The sequence below is a fragment of the Pelodiscus sinensis genome, chromosome 19, assembly GCF_052426305.1.
Source record: "Pelodiscus sinensis isolate ZL-2025 chromosome 19, ASM5242630v1, whole genome shotgun sequence".
In the NCBI taxonomy this organism is placed as follows: Eukaryota; Metazoa; Chordata; order Testudines; family Trionychidae; genus Pelodiscus; species Pelodiscus sinensis.
In genome coordinates this window covers 24,722,936-24,737,751 of record NC_143070.1, presented here as the reverse complement: position 1 = coordinate 24,737,751, position 14,816 = coordinate 24,722,936, and the positions used below count along the sequence as shown (strand labels likewise).

At 51.2% G+C, this 14,816-nt stretch overlaps 1 protein-coding gene and 4 non-coding genes across 5 annotated transcripts in view; 3 read left to right on the top strand and 2 right to left on the bottom strand.

Annotated features, from left to right (window-relative positions):
• LOC142820483 (butyrophilin subfamily 1 member A1-like) overlaps positions 1–14,816 on the top strand; it is a 646,031-nt gene that overhangs the window by 75,476 nt on the left and 555,739 nt on the right. The window lies entirely within an intron of this gene.
• On the bottom strand, positions 987–1,059 carry TRNAA-AGC (transfer RNA alanine (anticodon AGC)). The gene has a single exon. It is a non-coding gene; the product is annotated as a tRNA-Ala (tRNA).
• TRNAI-AAU (transfer RNA isoleucine (anticodon AAU)) lies at positions 5,489–5,562 on the top strand. Its single transcript has one exon. It is a non-coding gene; the product is annotated as a tRNA-Ile (tRNA).
• On the bottom strand, positions 12,001–12,216 carry LOC142821723 (small nucleolar RNA U3). The gene has a single exon (XR_012898412.2). It is a non-coding gene; the product is annotated as a small nucleolar RNA U3 (small nucleolar RNA).
• On the top strand, positions 13,824–13,896 carry TRNAR-CCG (transfer RNA arginine (anticodon CCG)). The gene has a single exon. It is a non-coding gene; the product is annotated as a tRNA-Arg (tRNA).

Below are 14,816 nucleotides of genomic sequence, written 5' to 3'. Positions count from 1 at the left end.
ATAGCCTGAGTGTTGCTCAGCACTGGTAGGAGACAGGGAGGGATAAAACGATCTAATGGCACCTGAAGCCTTTCAGAACAACGCCCAGCCCCAACCGCAAGAACCAGCCCTTCCCTCCGTCCTCACTGGGGTCTGCTGGGAACTGTCTGGACTCAAGCCCACCCCAGTTTCACCCTAAGGATTGCCTGTTCTGTAAAAGCTGCGCCCTGGAAATGAGAAAGCAGCTAAAGTGACACTCGTGGGACTTGAACCCACAAGCTTTGAACGTCTAGCTGGGCTCACATGAATCACTGCAGCTTAAAATAGTGATAGAAAAGTAGCCATGTTAGTCTAGGGTAGCTGAAACTAACTACAGAAAAAAACCAGTTTCTTGCCATTTCAACCAGAAAGGACATTATCTCAATGACTTAATTACCTGCATCCTGCTTCAAAAGCCTTTTAAAACTGCACTTTCAAGGGAATCCTCTGAACTGTTATTCATGCTAAAATTCGACACTTTACGGCGGGGTCCTAACAAAGACTGTAGTTATCTTACCCATTACAAAGATAGCTTCCCCAATTGTCACCTCTAATATCATTAGCTCACAGACATTTACCTCCCCCCCCCCCCCCGCATTCCTGTTCTGTTCTGAAATTTGATTTGTCCTTTTCATATGCGTTCGGTTTTTTTAATTGTATCCGTTGCTATATATGGTTGTGACAATTTTCTTCCACTATTTGATCTGAGGAAGTGGGTCTGGCCCACGAAAGCTCATCATCTAATAAACCATCTTGTTAGTCTTTAAAGTGCTACGTAGTCCTGTATTTTGTTGCAGCTTAAAAGTCCAACATGCTTTCCATTGCACCCCAGAGCCTGATATCTCCACTCTCTGCTTTGCAGCATTGCAAGTGCTGGGGGAAAAGAAAGGGGAGCCAGGTCTGTCTCTTTTGGGAGAGCAGGTAGGAAGAGGGAGGGATAAAATAAGGGATAAGAGCTGAACTGTAGTTGGAGAATGTGGGCATCGATCCCACTGCCTCTTGCATGCTAAGCAAGCGCTCTACCACTTGAGCTAATTCCCCTGCTAATTTACAGAGGCCTTCTTGGAGGCTCTTCCCTTCTCCACAGCGACGTCTGTCATCTAGGTCAGTTAGTCGTGGGAAAGGAGAAGGCTCCGAAAAGGCCTCAAGGGCAACTCTCAAGGAGACTCCCTGCAGCAAACCCATGGGGGGTCTCTGAGATGACCCCTGCCCTGCAGCCTGTCCCACCTGGCCATTGTCATGGACTCTCTGTGAGGTCACCACCTCCCAACCTCCTTTAGCCAATAAGCTGAGGGGCTGCAAAAGGCCCTTGTGATGTCACTGCCACACCCACCCCTGCCCTCCAGGGCTAATATCCTGCCCCAGGCAGCCCCTTTGCATGGCTGAGCTGCTCCCAGGGGTGAAAGTGACACATTTCTTACAGGGAGTCCTGGGAGATGAAGCAGCTGGAGGGAAGCCAGGAGAGCAGAGGCCAGCCTGAGAGCTGAGAGACAGAGGTGCCCATTGCACTTTCACACCACAGGTCCCATGGTGTAAGGGGCAGCACTCAGTTCTCTGAATCCTGCAATCTGAGTTCAAATCTCAGTGGGACCTACTAAAACTCAGGTGGTTGTTACAAGGTTCAGGTGCTTTGGCTTCCATTCCCTGAGTTTCAATCAGAGAGTTTTGTTCCTCTTGCTGGGTGTCTGAGGCCACTGGAGCTCCATCTCTAGATGGAGCTGGCTGGCGGGAAGGGCCTGATGCCATCACAGCTGCAGGGCAGGTCACCCACCTGACCCCTGAGCCCAGCCGGTGCTGGAGGCAGCCAGACAGTGTGAGCGGGGATTGGGGGAAGGGTCCTGAGTCCTGGCTCCCAGCCACGCACCGTGGCAGAAAGACCAATGGCCCCTGCACAAAGTGCATTGTGGGAATAATAGCTGGGGCAGCAGGAAAGGGGCCGGCTCCTCAGTACCAGGGCACGGGCAGGAGAAGATGGGAGTGAATCCTGCTACCTCTGGGGTCTAGCAGCTTTTCACCCCAGCTTTGTGGGAGGCCAGAACCCCACATTAGGGGCAAGAAAGAGCCTTGAGTCAGGCAGTGGAGAACACTTGGCTCCTATTACCCTGAGATGGGATATTAGGAAACTTTTCACATGCACCCTGGCTAGCTCAGTTGGTAGAGCATGAGACTCTTAATTTTAGAGTCATGAGTACAAGCCCCACGCTGGGCGGTGCCCTTCCTTAACTCCCAGACTCTGGAGCTGATTATGCACATTATGTTTAAACAGCTGCCATGTGAATGTACCTGAAAGTCACAAGGATCAATGATCTGTGTGAAAGGCAGGTGGCCAGTAATTAGAGCCCCATGTATGTTGTGTGCACAAAGGAAGGTAGGAATGTGCACTGGGCAGTCTGATAATGGGGTTTAGTGAAAAGTAATAGGTGTAATCGCATTGCACAGGAGGGTTTTTCTTGCGCAAGAAGGGGCAGTGTAGACGCTCCTTCTTGTGCAAGAGCCTCTTCTGAAAAAAGTGGTGGCTTATTAGCTATGCAAATGAGGCTCAGCAATATTCCACACTTAGCCTCATTTGCATATTACTCATGCAAGAAGCTACAAGTGTAGACATAGCACGGCTACGTCTACACTGGCCCCTTTTCTGGAAGGGGCATGTAAATTTCACCAGTCGTCGTAGGGAAATATCCCCCGCGGCATTTAAATAAAAATGTCCGCTGCTTTTTTCAAAGTAGGAATAAGACCCTCCAGAAAAGGGCACTTTTTCCGGAGGATCGGGGCCAGTGTAGATGCTCTTTTCCGGCTTTTTTAAAAGCCGGAAAAAAGTGGCGGACATTTTTATTTAAATGCCGCGGGGGGTTTTTAAATCCCCCGCGGATTTCCCTACGACGACTGCTGAAATTTACATGCCCCTTCCGGAAAAGGGGCCAGTGTAGACGTAGCCCACAGGTGTCTCTTCTGATGGGACAGGCACGTTCTTCTCTGGAGTCTCAGAGTTTGGGTACCTTGTTGCCCTAGGAAGGGGTGTGACCAAAACACAGGCCTCGCTGTGAGCAGGATTTGAACCTGCACAGGTAAACCCTATTGGATTTTTAGTCTAACACATTAACCACTTGGCCATCACAGGCTGAGTTTTAGTAGCTTAGGGAAAATGGTAAATAATCCCAGTGCCCAGGCCTGACGTCACCTGACAGAATTCACACAGCAAACAATTTCAACGGTCGTACAGAGAGGTCCTGGGTGCTCTAGTCTGAGGCTGCCTTGGAGGTGAGTTCTGCTTCCAGGTCTCACTCCTCCTTCTTGGTCTTCTTCCTTCCTTTCCCTTTCCCTCCTTCTTCCTCTTCTCGTTTCCCCTTTTCCTTCTTCTTCCTGGTCTCCTTCTTGGACCCCAGTTTATATAGTGAAAATTGAGTCCTGCTTAACCAATTATTTTAGTATAATGTTACTAACCAAAGCTAACATACTATTATGATTTACCTAACCAATCATACTTCACCGCCTTTGTTGATTTTCCCCCAGCAACATTAATGATACAGCCGACAGAAACAGTTACAAACCAGACAGCGATCACACAGACAAACAATAGGAAAGTGAGGACAATAATCATAGAATGCCCATTGCACAAACACAACTATTGCTAAGCAGGTTTTTTCCAGACAAATACTGTTAACTAAGTTCTCTCTACCCACCCTGAGATCTGTTTCTTACTTGGTGACAGTGGGGGTCAATAGGATCAGACCCCCTGGTCACAGCCTAGTGTGACTCTATTGAAATGCCATTTACATGGAATGTGAGCCCAGGTTCTACAATTAATTGCTGCCACTCTGCAGTCTGGCTGCAGAAGGCTTTAGTTTAGATCTGCTAAATAGCTAGAGGCCTTCCCATAGACACACATTGTTACAGAACCTTTCCAAGCATAAGACTCCAGGACCCACAAGCACAGTCAACACAACTGCAAAAGGACTCAAACCCTCAATCATCTGACCCAAAGTCAGATGTCTTATCTTTTACACCACACAGTCCTGTTTAGGAGTGGACATTTTGAAGTGTGTAAGAAGGGTGCAGTCTAGCTAGCCCCGCCCCCGCTTTGTTCTGCCAAAGCCGGTTGGGTGGGGTGGGGCTGGTTATGGGGAGACAGAGTCCTGTGCCTGTCTCAGGGTGTCCCAGGGAGGCTCCTTGCAGCCCAGGAGAAGAAGGGGGCTCTGGGTGGAAGGAAACAAGCAAAGCTGGTCCGAGGGCCATAAGCCAGGACTACAGTTCAGCCTAATTGAATCACTACTGGCTCATGTAGGTCCCATGGGCTGTCTCTTGATGGGCCAGTTTTTCCGGAAAATCAGCTGCTTTTCCAGAAAAACTTGCCAGCTGTCTACACTGGCCGCTTGAATTTCTGCAAAAGCACTGACTTCCTACTGTAAGAAATCAGTGCTTTTTCCGGAAATACTGTGCTGCTCCCATTCGGGCAAAAGTCTTTTTCCAAAAGACTTTTGCACAAAAGGGCCAATGTAGACAGCAGAGATTTCTTTTTTGCAAAAAAGCCCCGATTGAGAAAATGGTGTATCGGGGCTTTTTTGCGGAAAAGCGCATCTAGATTGGCCACGGACGCTTTTCTACAAAAAGTGCTTTTGCGGAAAAGTGTCCTGCCAATCTAGACGCTCTTTTCTGAAAATGCTTTTAACGGAAAACTTTTCTGTTAAAAGCATTTCCGGAAAAGCACACTAGTCTAGATGTAGCCATGGTGTAAGAGGCAGCACTCAGAGCTCTGAATCATGTGATCCGAGTTCAAATCTCTGTGGGACTTGCTGGGGTTGGGCTGGTTGCTGCAAAACCCTCCAACTTTATGAGCTTTGGGCTCCTTATCTGCAGGCTCCCGGAGAAAGAGTTCTGTGCCTCCTGCTGGGTGTCTGATGCCCCCTGGAGCTCAGTCTGATGCTATAGTCTGCCTGGCTGAGATGGGCTGGGCCCTGAAAATTAACCTGCCTGGAGCTTGCTGCTTACCTTGTGGTCTCTTTTGTGGTCCCCAGGAGCTGCCAGGCTCTGACTCTTGCCCCCCTGGCGCTAGCAGGTGCCCCCCCCCAAACAATCTTTTAAATTGTTCTTTCTGGTCCCTCTCAGGGTGTTTTTCTCCTCAGCAGCAGCGCACAAGAGAGAAGCTGTTGCCAGTGGCCCTGCAAGACAAGATGAGCTTTGCCTGCCCCCCTCAGCCTGACTCGCTACTTGGCCCCATTCCTGGCTCTCTTCCCAGTGGCCGAAAGGGGCTGCGGCTGCTGCCGACAGGGAAGAAGCTGGGAGGCAAGGTGCTGGCAGCAAGAGATTCCAGCTGCTTCTTTGCCCTGGGTCTCAGTGCGCCATGCCGGCCACCAGCCACCTTGACCACACCTCAAAGCATCTGGACTAGTGAGCCCACATCAGAGTGGGCTAGTGGCCCTGTCAGAGACGAGGCACCTTTCTGAAAAAGCCATTTGTGAGCTCAATTTCCGAAGGCCGGCTAGCTCAGTTGGTTAGAGCGTGGTGCTAATAATGCCAAGGTCATGGGTTCAAGCCCCATGCTGGCCATGTGATTGTTTGCTGTGGTGACTACTCCCCCCCACCCCAGACACACACTTTAGCTGCCTGCTATGGACAGGGAAGCAGAAACAGGCAAAAGGCTGAGAGCTTTGCAGGCCTGAGGCCAGAGAACTGGTAGGAGGAGGATCCAGCCTGCACAGACCCAGTGGCTAAAAGGGTCTGGCCAGCTTTCCCCTAATGGCAGGGAAAACTCTTCTCTTCCCTCCATTGTCCCCAGTGGGGTGACCTGATCCCAAATTCCTGCTGCTGCAGTGGCTGGCCCATGGCTCCTCCAGCCCAAGCCGCAGAGGGAGGCTCCATATGTCCAGGTGATGGGACCATGTGCCCAGCCCACAGAGCTGCTGCCAATCACTGGTCACCTGCTTCAGTGGCCCAGCAGCCCCTCCCCCAAAACCTGCTCCTGCTCAAGGCCCCCCTGAACCCACCCAGGCTCCTGCTCCTCTGACTTCTGCACTAGCCAGCCCACATCTCAGTGAGTCGCCCGTGGCCCCATCAGAGACGAGCTCGTGGCAGCGGCAGAGACGTCCCTGCAGCTGCCTGTGGGGTCTTTCCCAAAGGGCCCCTCGTGAGCCTGCTGGCTCAGCTGTTTAGAGCTTGATGCTGATAACGCCCAGGTCGTGGGTGCAAGCCCCATGCTGGCCACAGGGGTGTCTGGTTTGGTGACCTGCCTTTGTGTAGCTGCCTGCTATGGACAGGGAAGGAGAAAGAAGCCCTGGGAGGTGAAGCAGCGGGAGGGAAGCAAGGAGCAGAGTGTCAGCTGCCAGCCGAGAGTCACAGGTGCCCTCTGCCCCCTGGGACCACCCCTCCCTGAGCCGCCAGCCCCCTGTCTCTCACCGTGCGCCCCTTGGGGAGTCCACTCGCTCTGGGCTCCGGGGGCCTCCCGCTCCCACAGGGAATGACACAGCCCTGTGCCCTCGCCCAGAGCCACTCCCAGCCCGTGTGAAACAGGAGGGTTCATTGAGCGTCTGACACAGCACAGGGACCCAGGCAGGCAGCAGGGGCTGCGGGTGAGGAGTGAGGGCACCAGAGGGGGCAGGGAAACAAGTAGCACCAAGACTCTTGCCACCAGGGTCTGGCCACCCGACTCCCTGCCCAGGCTGCTGGGCCCCCGACCACTTCAGCTGCCAGGTCAGCCCGGGAGCTAAGGCAGGAATGGGGGGAAGGAGCCAGTCAAACTGCAGGTAGCAGGAAACACCAGTCTCGCCTTCCTGGGCCGGGCACGACGGCATCATGTCTGTGACACGGCTGCCAGACATCCCGGACAGTTAATAACCAGCTAGAGGGGTTTATGGGTAACTCAGTGTGGGGAGCCTAGGATGAAATATTTAAAGGTTCCTGGTTCAATCCCAGGCTTTGCCATGTCTCTCGGTGCAGCAGGGCCCTGTCTGGTCCCCTTGCCGTGCTAGTGCCCTGTGACATCCCCTCATCCATCTTAGCCACAGCCCAGCATTGGAAACTCCCGTCCATCTGATTAACCCCTTCGCTTCCAACCCTTCCTCAGAGTCCTTGATTTCTTGGCTAAAGTCCCCTCCCTTGTGCGTGTGGCTGGCAGTGGTTACTAGATGGATCCATTTACATGTAGCTTCATTGAAACTCCCCTTGTTGGCCTGCGCCCAGGTCAGTCCGTGTCACTGGCTCAGGGGTTTCTCCCCCCAGCACGCTGCAGAGAAAGCCCTTGTGTGTTAAAGGGCCTCAGGGAGCCCAGAAACCAAGTTAAAAATAAACCAAAAGGAAACATTTTTGCGCCCAGTGGAACTCCTTGCCAGAGGATGTTGTGGAGGTGAAATCTACAAGAAGGTCCAAAACAGAACTGGATAATTTAATGCAGGAAAGGTCAAACAATGGCATTTAACCAGGATGGACAGGGCAGGTGTCCCTAGCTGGTGTATTCTAGAAGCTGGGAATGGGCGACAGGAGGGATCACTTAATAACTGTCTGTCCTGAGGATTTCCTCGGGACAATGAAATCGGCTGCTGTTGTGAGACAGGATCCTGGGCTAGTTGGACAACTCACATGACTCAGTCTGTCTGTTTTGATGTTCTGTTTGGTTTCTGTTCTTGTCGCCTCTGGGCAAGGGAGAATGGACCTGCCACGCCATCCTGAAGTGGACAGAAAATGGCCTGTGAAAGGCTAGTGTAGGTGAGCAAAAAGGTAAGTTTCATGTGTCCGTGATGGTCTAGTGGTTAGGATCCAGCACTTTCACTGCTGTGGCCTGCGTTCGATTCCCAGTCAGGGAAACCAGCCTGTGGTTTCATGTGACAGCTACCTAGTCTCTTTTCTCACCTATGTGACAGCAGCTGTGACCCAAGAAGTTACTTCAGGCTCCTTCCCACCTCCCTGGCACTGCTAAGACAACACTTGCCATTTTCAGAAGGGGCAGAGCTGGGTCACTCAAACTGCCCTTTCCCTCTCCCATGTCGGCAGCCCTGCAGGAAGCTCTGTGGCACACACAGCACTAGCCTGTGTAGTCAGGTTGGTACAAGATCCATTGGTTCAGTTTGGTTGTTGAAGGAGACAGAACTTGCTGCAGCCTCAGTACCCTGCGGAAATGGCCCACCAGGCCTGGGCCCCTCGGAGAGGCAACGATTCCCCACTGGCCAGGGCAGAGCCTCCCTCTGACACAGTCATGGATCCTTCTCCCCCTGGGCCTGCCTCCCCCTTCACTCAGCTCTCACTGCTCGGTGCTGCCAGGGAGGGGCCTCACTGCTAGTCAGTGTTCCTGTTCCAGGAGCAGGTGAGTTTTGTCTTGTGCACCAATATTGAGGTCGTGTGTCTCTGTTCAGGTGTGAGCCCCTGCGGTGCCTGCCAGTTGCCAGTTACTAACAGTTACTAACAAATATCTTAGCTACACGTTATGGGAGAAAGACACTAACCCAGGCATGTCCAAAGTCCGGCCCGCGGGCCAAATGCGGCCCGCGGTCGGATTTAATACGGCCCCCCGCTTCTCCCGGCTCCCCGGTGCTTTTTTTAACTGGCGCGCTCAGCGCGCCGCTTCGGGCCGCCGCCGCCGCCGCCGCGGTCCCAAACCCTGCCCCTGCACTCCGCTTTGGGGCTGAGAGTGCAGGGACAGCCCCCGCTTCCTCCCCCTCTCCTGGCTCCCCGGCGCTCCTCTGGCGCCGCTTCCGGCCGCGCCGCCGCCGTCCATGGCGGCCGCTGCGGTCCTAAAGTCCTCCATATAGGGCACGTCTGCAGCCCCACTCTCCCGCTTGGCTACGGGTTCGCCCTGCCCCCGGGCCGCCGTGAGGCCAGCGTGCCCTGCGCTCTCCACCCGCCTCTGACCCTGCAAGCCCTCTACCTTGGGGCTGAGAGTGCAGGGACGGACTCCGCAGCTGCTGAGATCAGGGACGGACTCCGCAGCTGCTGAGATCAGGGACGGACTCCGCAGCTGCTCAAGCTCAGTATCTGTGATTGGCCCTGCACACTGTCAGCTTCCTGGCGGGCTCAGGCACGTGGAGCTGCGAACATTAGAGACTTCGCCACAAACGGGCTCAGGCACGTGGAGCTCATCATTAGAGACTTCGCCACAAACAGCCACAAAGGCAAGAGAATTCTTGTTGGGCAGTGTATTAGTGCAGTGTATTACTTGGGCAGTGTATTAAACCTCTGGCACTGCGCTCACATGATCCCTTCCCCTTCTGGTCAATTTAAGAAAATGGCGACTGTAAATAAGAGAAGGAAAGTTGACAGTGAGGGCCGCCGCTTCCAGGACAGGTGGAAAGTGGACTATTTCTTCACTGAAATAGAGAATCACTGTGTTTGTCTGATATGCCAAGAGACTGTGGCTGTTTATAAGGAATTTAATGTCAAGAGACACTACCAGTCGAGACATAGCACATACGACAAGCTTACAGGGCACGACCGCAGTGAAAAGTTGAAGCAACTTGAAGCTGTTTTAATGTCACAACAGAAATTTTTCATAAGAGCCCGTGAGTCAAATGAAAATGCCACAAGGGCGAGCTATGAGGTGGCAACGTTAATTGCTAAAAATTGCAAATCTTTTGCTGAGGGTGACTTTATCAAAGAATGCGTTATGAAAATGGTTGAGAATATCTGTCCCGAGAAGAAGCAAGAGTTTGCCAACATTTGCCTGGCTCGTAACACTGTAGCACGGAGAATTGAAGAGATTTCATCAGATGTTAAGAGACAGTTGACATCCAAAGGAGTGGATTTTGACTTCTTTTCAATAGCCTGTGATGAAAGCACGGACCTATCTGACACAGCTCAGTTGCTGATTTTTATGAGAGGGGTGGACGATGAAATGAATGTGACTGAAGAGCTACTTGACCTCCAGAGCCTTACGGACCAAACAAGAGGAAAAGATTTATTTGTTTCTGTTAGTTCCGCCATAGATGACATTAAACTGCCTTGGAACAAAGTTACTGGGATTATTACTGATGGGGCACCTGCCATGGTTGGTGAACGAAGTGGATTATCAACCCTAATCTGTAACAAGGTGGTCGAAGAAGGAGGCAAAGCTATTAAACTCCATTGTATCATTCATCAACAAGTTCTCTGTGCTAAACATCTCAAATATGATCATGTTATGAAACCGGTGCTAAAGACTATTAATTTTATTCGCTCTAAAGCCCTGTGCCACCGCCAGTTTAAACAGTTTCTACTGGACATCCAGGCTGAATACGAAGATGTTTTATATCACAACGATGTAAGATGGCTCAGTCGGGGGTCTGCACTGCAGCGTTTCTACTCTCTCAGAAAGGAAATCGGAGAATTCTTGGAAACAAAGGGACAACCAATGCGAGAACTATCTGATCCTATTTGGCTGGCTGATTTGGGGTTTCTAGTTGACATAACAAAGCATCTGAATGTACTGAACACGAGTCTTCAGGGGAAAGATGCAGCGGTGAACCAGCTTTATTCACACCTCAAAGCCTTTGGGACAAAGCTGCAACTTTTCATAAGGCAGTTGTCACAAACACAGCCCAATACCATACATTTTTCAGCGTTGCAGGAAATAATGAACAGTTTTCCACAGGACAATATCAGTGCGCAAACGAGCAGGTATGCAGCAGACATTGCATCTCTGGCTGGGGAGTTTAAACGGCGCTTTCAGGACTTTGCAGCTATTGAAAAGGAGATCAGCCTTTTCTCCTCTCCATTCTCTGTTGACCCCGAGGATGCTCCAGATCAGCTGCAGCTCGAGCTCATTGAGCTGCATTGTGACAGCGAGTTACGCAGTCGTCACCAACAGCTCTCTCTTGTGAACTTTTACCGCCAACTGGATAAGAGACGGTTTCAAGAGATTCGAACATTGGCTAAGAAAATGCTGAGCTTGTTTGGCTCAACATATATGTGTGAGAAGACATTCTCTGCTATGAACTTTAACAAGAACCGCGTGAGGACAAGACTAAGTGACTCTCACCTGCGTGACATTTTGCGCATCAAAACCACTGCCTTTGAACCAGACCTAGCCTATGTACTGCAGTCCAGATCTCAGTTTCACCCTTCACATTAGTGTAGGCAAGTTTTTTTTTCAATTGAGATCAATACATTGTAAAATCTCAGTTAATGTCAGTTGGTCTAAATCAGTTATAAATATATTTGGACACAACATGTATAGTTGGTGTTATGTCGTTTGCCGTTTGCAATAAACTTTGCATAAAATAGTTAATTTGCATTTAATTTTAATGGTTCAAAGAATGTCAGGCAAAATGGTCGGCCCTCACGCATGTTCACTTCATCAAATCTGGCCCTCTTTGAAAAAAGTTTGGACACCCCTGCACTAACCCAAGGGATAATTAACACTGGGCTGCGGCTAGTCTCTGCCTCCCGCAGGGCCACTAGGGAACAGATGGGAGACAAGGCATGAGGCAGATCCAAGGGGCTGGCTAAATCCAGTGTGAGAAGCAAATGGAAAAAGACGCAGCAGCAGGTGAGAGAACATCATGAAAACATCAGGATCAAGACCAGAGCAGTTCGGCTATGTCTACATTGGCAAGATTTTGGGCAAAATCTTGCCGCCTGTCTACACTGGCCACAAGTATTTGCGCAAGAACACTAACATACAAAATCAGTGGTTCTTGCGCAAACACTCTGACACGCCCGCTCACGGATAAGCTCTCTTGTCAAGTATTCTTGCGCAAGAGGGCCAGTGTAGACAGCAACATTAATTTCTTGCACAACAAAGCCCGACGGCTAAAATGGCCATTGAACCTTTCTTAAACAAGAGAGCATCTACACTGGCACGAATGCTTTTGCACAAAAGCACATGCCAGTATAGATGCTCTCCTGTACAAATGCTTTAATGCAAAAATTCTTGCATTAAAAGTATCTGCACAAAGTCATACCAGTGTAGATGTAGCCTACAAGTAAATCCAGAAATTAAACAAAAACCAAGACAAAACAATAAAGTGAAATCCCCATTCCTCTCTACTGCAAAACTAATTTTGAACTTTTGGACATTAGCTAACCACTCAGCCTGTGTTCTCTTCCTCCAGCTTCCCAATAAGAAAGAAAGAACAATCATCAACAGCAGACAGCACTTACATTAAAGCAATACTGTTTGCTTGCTTCATGCTCAGAAAAGAACATTGTCACTCATCCTCATGGATAGCGAGACCAACCACTTTCAGCTGCATTTCTCTAGTTACCAACTATAGAAATGATCCCTGAAAGTACAGTCTTATTAACACCCGCTTCCCTACACACCCACACTCATGTGCATTCACTTTCTCCTCATGAGGAATGTTTTCAAACAACACTTAGAAAACTAAAAAACAGAAATAATCTCAGCAAAGTGCTTGTCCCATTCAAACACGCTCCACCAGGTTTAGAAATCTGCATATTAGAATATGCTCCATGTCCCTGTTTACAGAAACACGCCTCCTGATTAGCATGTGGAGCACCTGGCAGCCAATCAAAATCTCCTGGTCTACGTCTACACTGGCACCCTTTTCCTGAAAAGGGATGCAGATGAGCCAAGTCAGAATTGCAAATGCAGCGGGGATTTAAATTTTCCCCGCTGCATTTGCATGAACATGGCTGCTGCTTTTTTCCGGCTCGGGGCTTTGCCGGAAAAAAGTGCCAGTCTAGACGGGATCTTTCGGAAAATAAAGCCTTTTCCAGAAGATCCCTTATTCTTCTTAAAATCAGGAAAATTTAAATCCCTGCTGCATTTGCAATTCTGACTTGGCTAATCTGCATCCCTTTTGCGGAAAAGGGTGCCAGAGTAGACACAGCCCTGCTGTTTCTTCCTGAAACTGCAATTCCTGGGGCTACTCTAAGTCAGTGGTAACAAACTGCCAGTCCGCAGACCAGCAAGGGGCCAAGAACCCCTGCCTGCTGGGCAGAGGTGGAAAGTAATAAAGTAGAAATACTTGATCACACTACTCAGGACCTTTTTTGGGTATTTGTACTTTACTCAAGTAATTTATTTTTGTTGCACTTTCATTTTTATTCAAGTTATTTTATTTTTTATAGACAATATTGTACTTTTTACTCCACTCCCATGTCCAGAGACGCTGGGTTACTCACGACTTACATCGTTCTGATTTGCTAAAGCCCAGCTGCATATGCAAGCACCAGTCATCCAAGAAACAGCCAATCCACAAGCACAATGCCCCTGCCAAGGAAGAAGCCTTTTAATAGCTGCTCCAACACCTTGTCATTCAAACCCAGTATCCCTGCAGGCCCTGCCAGCCTGAGACCTGAGCGAGCAGGGCGGCTGCCCAGGGCTCCGTGCTGAGGGGGTGATATGAGCAGTCTCATGTGACCTTACCTGGGGCCAGGCAGCTAAACAGGAGGGAACCCAGCAGCCGGGGTCAGGGAGGACAGAGGCACTTACTTGTGCAGGGTGAATCCTCTGCTCTGGTGGGTGGGTGCCGGGGGCAGGGGCTCCCCATTCCCCCTGGGACAGAGGTCCCTGTAGAAGCCCTGGGGGGGGGGGGCAGGCTGTGCTGGAAGAGGCTGGGGGTGGGCGGCTGAGGGGGGTGGGGATTGAAGAAGCGTCTGTGAGGGCACTTGGGCAGCCAGCTCGTCAGTGAGCAGCAGAGCACACGGGCCCAACACCCCCCAGCCGAGCCCCCCAGCTGCTCTCCCAGGGCTGTGGCCGACCAGCCTGCACTGCTGCCAGCCCGGGCTCAGCTCTGCCAGCAACCTGCCCAGTCGCCTCTCTGCCAGGGGCTGCAGACGTATCTGCTGGGGTAGAGAGGAGGGACGTGTCTGCCCAGCCAATGTGAGGGGTGCACCTTTGGGACAGAGAATTTCTGTCCCATCTCCTTGTTTTTTGTCTCGTCCCAGTGGCCTAATGGACAAGGCACTGGTTTCCGGAGCCAGGGGTTGTGGGTTCAAGTCCCACCTGAGGTGTAGAGCTGCGACCTTCTGGGGTTTGATTTTGAAGCACTGTTTTGCTTTTCCCCATGGGAACTGAGATATGGTTTCCCAAGAAGTTTCACATCCCATAGGACAGCAGCTGTCTAGTCCCACCAGCTCCAGGAGTGACTCAGACAGAGCGAGGGGGCTGGAGCAGAGCAGGGCCTGTCTGGTGACAAGGCAGAGCCTGAGGAGGGGCAGTTCTGGCAGAGGCTCAGTAGGAGCAAGGGGGGAGCTACTTTGGCCTGGCCCTTTTACAAAGCCCTTGAGCATGGGGCTGGCTTTGGGGGAAAGTTCCCTCAGCGATGGGATGGGGGGGCTGGCTGGGCTAGGAAGGCGCCGTTCTCCCTGCTCTTGCCCCCAGATGACATGGCTGCCAGGCCTGGGTGCGGGCAGACTGGCAGTTGCTGCACCAACACGGGCAGGAGTCCCCACTGATGTGGGGGGAGGCAGCCCCACCAGCAGGCACAAGGCTGGGCCAGCATATAGGGGGAGGTGTTCGACTGCGTGTCCCTGCTGACATGGAGCTGGGATGCCAGGTGTCCGGATTTGAACCAGACAGTCCAATATTTGAGCTTTCTGATCAGGAAACAAACTGAGAAAATAGAAATAGAAATGTCCGATATTTTCTAAATAACAATAATGTCGATTGTGATGTCATGTCAAGTGTCTCTGGTATTTTTGTAGAAACCATCTGGCAGCCCTACACGGAGCCCAGGTGACAGGACACCTCCTAGTACTCACTGCTGCTAGCAACACCCTCACACCACTCCTCACAGCTCCCCCCACCATGGGGCAGGCAGGAGGGGATTGTTCCCCCCAACTGACAGAGGGAGGGACAAAGGCTGAGAAAGGCAAAGGGCCTTGTCTGACCTCACACAGCCAGTCTGGGGCAGCGCTGGGCACAGGACCCA